The 7,263-nt window shown below is 42.0% G+C and overlaps 1 pseudogene; it reads right to left on the reverse strand.

Moving 5' to 3' along the window:
• Window positions 1-1,946: 1,946 nt before the first annotated feature.
• Window positions 1,947-2,065, reverse strand: LOC134937266 (5S ribosomal RNA; annotated as a pseudogene).
• Between the last annotated feature and the right edge of the window lie 5,198 nt (window positions 2,066-7,263).

Consider the following 7,263-nt stretch of genomic DNA (forward strand, 5'->3'; position numbering starts at 1 on the left):
AGCTTATATAAGGTATGTTTTATACTGTCTGTGTTATCCTGACGAAGAAGTAATACACTTCGAAACGTTGCTTTATCCTGCTTGTTGCATGTCATTATTTCTGAGTGCCGCCCGTTCGTTTGCTATTTTGGACCTTAAAGCCATTGAGGTACCTAGGAGGGCACCATGCAAGTAATCACTGGGATTGAGGAGTGCTGCCACAACTATGGTTTATATATATATATATATAAATATATGTGTGTACAAAAGAAGCTAGCGCGCCACAGATGTAGTATTTAGGGTATATACGACAGTACGGGAAAAATACGTTCCGTAGTAATTAACAGAACATAACCTGGTGGACACTCCCTTAAAAATTTTAGGGCGTCAGCTTAAAAACCTCAAAAGTATATGTAGGCACTGGTATATATGCCTACTAGTTAGAAAGTGGTGCGGGGGGATGAGGTATTTGCAAGCGACCAAAGGTGTCTAATCAATAATGAAAAAAACCAGGTGCTATAAAATTATATAATTTAATTTTAAAAAGACAAAGCACTATAAAGGGGTAATACGTGAAATAATAATAATATTAAAATGCAGCCTAGTCAAGAAATATTAGATGAAAAAAGAAGCAAGAGGCTAAGCTAAAAAAAGTCAGAGACACATATGCCAAAATTCATAAAAGAGTACATAAAAACACAGAGAATCGGGTGTAAAATGCACAGGATAAAACATAAAAAAGGGGGGAGAGGTAGCTTATCTTAAGAGGTTGAGGTAAAATCAGAGTAGCACCCAACGCGTTTCGTCCCTCATGGACTTCATCAAGGGGTGGTGAAAGGCTAGAGACAGAACATATTTATACCTCATAACTGGGGGAAGTACTGTTGACATCACTTCCTGTTTGTTAATTAATGCAATGTTAACATATATTCAAAGTGCATATATATACAAATAAATATGAAAATAGTGCAATGGAGAACACTACTAATGTGTTCCTTAATCAAAACGAGACATGCTGGTGCTGAGAAGCATAAAAAACGGGTAGATCCGTCTACTTCCGGTCCGGACTGTGTGGATCATGACATCCGCCCCACGTCCGCCCCACTTCCGCCCCACTTCCGCCCCGCTTCCGGCGGCTTTAGATCCGTTCTGCGCATGCGCCGGTTGGGCACAGTGCGGTGGCGATGTCCATTTGTTGTCATTTACGAGAGTGGCGGCCATCTTTTTGGTTGTCCAAACGGACAAGCAATCTCAGTCCTGCCGCGGGTAAAGTTCATGTGCTGAGGTCTGTGTGAAACTTCAAAGGTTGAGGATGCGTCCATAAGTCTTAGGGGTCATTTGCATGCAGGTGGTACGGCTCCCCGAGGGGTATATGAATAGGAAAAATAAACAGATGGGGATAGTGAACCAGTCTTAAAAAGTTACATGACAACAAGTAGAGTGTAGAATACAACTAAAAATAGAAATGAAAATAAAAATAAAAATAAAAATAAAAATAAAATTAAAAATAAAATAAAACTGAAAATAAAATAAAAATGAAATAAAGATAAAAATGAAAATAAAAATAAAATGAAAATCAAAAATAAAAATAAAAATAGGATGAAAAAAATAAATAAAAACAAAAATGGAAATAAAAATAAAAATAAATAAAAATAAAAATAAAGATAAAAATGAAAATGAAAATGAAAATAAATATAAAAATTAAACGGCATAACAAAAGATGTAGACTGATGATAATTAGATGGATAGTGCCACTATGGGATACAATGTGGATGTTATACAAAAAGATATAAAAAGATATAAGTATATTGAGCTGTATGGAACTAAGTGGAAACAATACTGCGAGAAACCGTGAGAGCAGTGGGTAGTGCTTAGGTAAACGTGGGGAAGTGGGTCCATGTGTACTAAGGACCAGGCATCATCCATAATTTACTGAGATATGTCGATATGTTCCCTTAGCGCCTCTGGATTTACAACACCCGGTCTCCCAAGGAGGTCTCCCATCCTTGTACTGACCGGGCCCAGCCTTGCTTAGCTTCCAAGATCGGACGGTGTTGGGCATCCCCAAGGAGGTATGGTTGTAATGTTTAGAGCTGGGTTAGAGACAGGTAATCTCAGTTCAATGGATAACACTGGAAATAACCAAGGACCAAGAGAGATGCAATCATGGAAAAACCTGGTGAGGTAGACTGAGGAGTATAAAAGCTATTAGTGAGAGAGAATATGAGTTACAGCGTATTGGTGCCCTGTCAGGTGTGGCAGTTACCAACTTGTTCACTGCGCAACTGGTATTCCCTGGGGGTCTCCCATCCAGGTACTGACCAGTTCGAGTTACTGACCAATTTCTAAGGTCGGCCCAAATGTAAAGTAGTGGTGTTCGTGCGGCAAAAGAAGTTGAGGGAGGCAGGAGTAAAAAGTGAGGGTAGGAATAGCTTACATCACAGGAAGGGTGCTATCTCATATCCTTCGTTGAAGCCATCCGGATGAAGCGTATTAAGTTCGTATATCCAATACATCTCCCTCCTGGAAAGAAGATTCGAAAGGTCTCCTCTTCTGTCTCCTAGCGCTACCAGTTCAATGCCTTTGTATGTTAGCGTCTCTGGATCCGAATTGTGGAAAAGATGAAAGTGTTTGGAAACTGCATGGGTGAGGACTTTGTTCTTAATATTCCTAATGTGTTCCTGGATGCGTATTTTAAGGGGTCTCTTGGTTTTCCCAATGTACTTTAATTTACATGGACACTCCAGAAGGTATATCACCGATGAGGTATTGCAATTAATGAATTGTTTAATCCGATATTCCTTTTGAGTTTTAGTATTGTGGAAAGACCTCCTATTCGGATGGAGGTATCTACATATGTTACACCGACCACATTTGAAGCTTCCTACACATTTAGGCATAATGCTTCCGGCTTCTGGATCTTTCAACATACTTGGGGCTATTAGGTCTTTTAGACTCCGAGATTTGCGAAAGACCATTTTAGGCTCCTGTTATGAACCACAGGTAGTGGTTCATTCCTATTTTATGTTTATAAAGTTGTCTTGCATGCCAGGATTTCCCGTTGCTCTGTTTTAGAATACTCTTGTCTGCTGCCGCTGGTGAGTCTGTGTAATTGCAGCTTGTTCCCATGTGTTCAGCCTCACCTGGCTGCTAATTGCATCTTGTCAGTTTAGAGTCATGCAACAGGGCAGCTGCATGGGATTATTAATTAGGCCTCTCTGTTATATGCTGGCTGACTGCAATTCACAGATGCTGGTGATATTTCTTGGTTTTCAGTCTGCTTGAAGTCTGTGCTGGTTCCTGCCAGTCCCTGAGCTCCTGTATAGCAGTATCTGACTAGCTGCTTCCTGTGTTGATTCCTGTGTCAGTCCCTGTGTCGATTCCTGTGTCTGAGCCCGTGTCCTGCTGTGAGGCGTTCCTGCCCTGATGTCCAGTGGCTTTGCCTATCCCTGGTCAAGTTCCTGGTTTCCTGGTGTCCACCGGTCTGTCGTTTGGGATTCTGCCTGTCCTCCAGTTCTGAGAGTGTGTGTCGGCATCATTGAGGGTTCCTGTCCGTTTGCCAGTATTCGTACCGGTTCCGTGAGTGGCGGCTCTGCCGCGTCCGTTGGCCTAGGCCGCTGTATTCCATTATTGTTTCTGTCCCTGGTGTTTTGCAGAGGGTTCTGCTTATGCTGTCACCGCCGGTACACAAAGGTATTGTGTCGGCGTGTGATCAGCATTTCCTCTGTTGTTCTTTTCCTTTGGCGGTTTCTCCGCACATACTTTAGGTTTTTAGTTAGCTTGTAGCCCCTGGCCTGTTTGCTTAGTTAGAGGGCCTCTTGTTATCATCCTGTCTCGGATTTCCCTTTGTCTCTCACTAAGACCGGGGGGCATCGGAGTTGGGCAGACATAATCCGCCCTTCAAACGCGGCTGCCAAGGGCTCAAGAAACCATAGTCTCGCAAGGGATTTCTGACAGCACGGGTGAGACAACAGAGTTAGGGCGCCAGGGGCTATTCCCTTTCCATTCCCCTTTCCCAGCGTTATGTCCTGGTGCTCTGGACTCACTTCATGAACATCTCCCTTGTTCTGAGCACCAGGAACCTAACAGCTCCTTAGTGAGGTAGTTCTTCAATATAGGGTCCATAAGGAGTATGTTCCAGTGTTTCTTGAGGACATCCTTAATAAGGTTCTCATGTCTGCTGTATGTAGTGATGAATTTGACTGTGTCCTCCTTGGTGTCCTTGTGTTTGTACTTTAGAAGGTCTCTTCTTTCTATAGCTTTAGCCTTGATGGTGGCTTCTTCTAGGAGTCGGGTCGGGTACCCCTTTTCCTAAAATTTTCCTTTGTACACTTCAAGTTGTTGATCTCTGTCCTCTGTCTTCTTGCAATTCCGTGCTATTCTAGTGAATTGGGAAAGGGGGGTGTTGTCCTTCCATTGTTGACGGTGGTTACTCCTGTAGTGAACATAACTGTTCATATCCACCTTCTTTATGTAGTTGCTTGTGATGATTTCCTCACCTGAGTGTGTTATTTTCATTTTTATCTTTATTTCATTTTTATTTTATTTTCAGTTTTATTTTATTTTTAATTTTATTTTTATTTTTATTTTCAATTTCATTTCTATTTTTAGTTGTATTCTACACTCTACTTGTTGTCATGTAACTTTTTAAGACTGGTTCACTATCCCCATCTGTTTATTTTTCCTTTTCATATACCCCTCGGGGAGCCGTACCACCTGCATGCAAATGACCCCTAAGACTTATGGACGCATCCTCAACCTTTGAAGTTTCACACAGACCTCAGCACATGAACTTTACCCGCGGCAGGACTGAGATTGCTTGTCCGTTTGGACAACCAAAAAGATGGCCGCCGCTCTCGTAAATGACAACAAATGGACATCGCCACCGCACTGTGCCCAACCGGCGCATGCGCAGAACGGATCTAAAGCCGGCGGAAGCGGGGCGGACGTGGGGCGGATGTCATGATCCACACAGTCCGGACCGGAAGTAGACAGATCTACCCATTTTTTATGCTTCTCAGCACCAGCATGTCTCGTTTTGATTAAGGAACACATTAGTAGTGTTCTCCATTGCACTATTTTCATATTTATTTGTATATATATGCATTGCATTAATTAACAAACAGGAAGTGATGTCAACAGTACTTCCCCCAGTTATGAGGTATAAATATGTTCTGTCTCTAGCCTTTCACCACCCCTTGATGAAGTCCATGAGGGACGAAACGCGTTGGGTGCTTCTCTGATTTTACCTCAACCTCTTAAGATAAGCTACCTCTCCCCCCTTTTTTATGTTTTATCCTGTGCATTTTACACCCGATTCTCTGTGTTTTTATGTACTCTTTTATGAATTTTGGCATATGTATCTCTGACTTTTTTTAGCTTAGCCTCTTGCTTCTTTTTTCATCTAATATTTCTTGACTAGGCTGCATTTTAATATTGTTATTATTTCACATATTACCCCTTTATAGTGCTTTGTCTTTTTAAAATTAAATTATATAATTTTATAGCACCTGGTTTTTTTCATTATTGATTAGACACCTTTGGTCGCTTGCAAATACCTCATCCCCCCGCACCATATATATATATATATATATATATATATATGTAGAATTTAGATCCGCGCACACTGCGGTTAGTCCAGAGTTTGTTTGCTCATGTGGTGCCTGCTCATCCACTCCTGCCAGGAGTAAGGGATTTCTAAATAATATCAAGAATAAGGAGAGCGCACCGGTGAATGATAATAAAAGGTAACACTTTACTATGTAAATATCCACGTACATGAAAGTTAAAATTGATGCACTTAGCCAGTCCTCCGATAACTGCCGCCTCGGGCTGAACCTTCTGCTGGTGGAGTATTTTTCACGGAGAGATCGTCTGCTCTGTTCCAGACTGGAGACCGACTTCGTCTACGGATGCAAGCCACGCCCAACGCGTTTTGTCACTATGGGACTTCGTCAGGAGCTGTAAGTGCATCAATTTTAACTTTCATGTACGTGGATATTTACATAGTAAAGTGTTACCTTTTATTATCATTCACCGGTGCGCTCTCCTTATTCTTGATATAATATATATATATATATATATATATATAAAATATATGTGAGCATATGCAAGCTTTCTTTTACCCTTTAACATTAACCAGTGCTTACATAAAGCATGTATATTTGTTATCTAATGTTATGATTTGTTATCTAATGTTGTTACATCCAGTGGCATGCGGTGAGGTCAGTGGCTGGTGAGGCACTGCAGCCATAATGTCCGCTGAATCCTGCTGATGACTCCTACCGCAACTGTCGCCAATGCCCGCTGCCTGCCTGCTCATTATACTTGTGATATATTGTACATTTTCATAGAAAAAAAATAAAAATTAGTGTTTGGGACTGGGAAGGGATGAATGCAAAGGACATGAATGCAATTTTGTGGTCCAGGGCTTCCATAAACTTAATAGCACCGTGGATGCGGCATTTATTAGGTTAATAGAAGACAAGTACTACCGCAAAAGCATAGAATTTGTAAAAAAAATTGAGCTTTCAAATAGATCTGCTTTTTGCTGCTGTGTTGTGATAGTCATGCACGGATCAGCGAGATCCGTGCATGCTTTTCTGTGGAAAAAGCTGTGAATTGGTAAAAATTTTAAAAAAGAAATGCGTGGGGTCCAACCTCCTAAGTATAACCAGCCTTGGACTCTTTGAGCCGGTCGTGGTTGTTTAAATACTGTGGAAAAAATTGGACAGGGGTTCCCCCGGTATTTAGACAACCAGCACTGGGCTCTTAGTCCAGTCCTGGTTCCAAAAATACGGGGGACAAAAGAAGTAGGGGTCCCCCATATTTTCAAAACCAGCACCGGGCTCCAACAGCCAGGGAGATAATGCCACAGCCGGGTTACACTTTTACATTGGTCCCTGCGGCCGTGGTATTACCCCCACCCCAACTAGTCACCCCTGGCCGTGGGTTCCCTGGAGGAGTGGGGACCCCTTAAATCAAGGGGTCCCAATCCCGGCACCCAAGGACCAGGGGTAAAGCCCAAGGCTGATAGCCTTTGTTTGTGTAAAAAAAGAATACTACAAGGCCCAGTAAGCCTCCCCTGCTTGCTGGTACTTGGAGAACCTCAAGTACCAGCATGCAGGGAAATAACAGCGTCGCTGGTACCTGTAGTTCTACAACAACAAAAATACCCAAATAAAAACCCAACACACACACCATGAAAGTATATATTTATTAAAACACACTTACACACTCACACATACTTACCTACATCCCAAGTTGGTCACGTCCACTTGTCCA

This window comes from Pseudophryne corroboree, chromosome 6 (genome assembly GCF_028390025.1).
Source record: "Pseudophryne corroboree isolate aPseCor3 chromosome 6, aPseCor3.hap2, whole genome shotgun sequence".
Lineage (NCBI taxonomy): Eukaryota > Metazoa > Chordata > Amphibia > Anura > Myobatrachidae > Pseudophryne > Pseudophryne corroboree.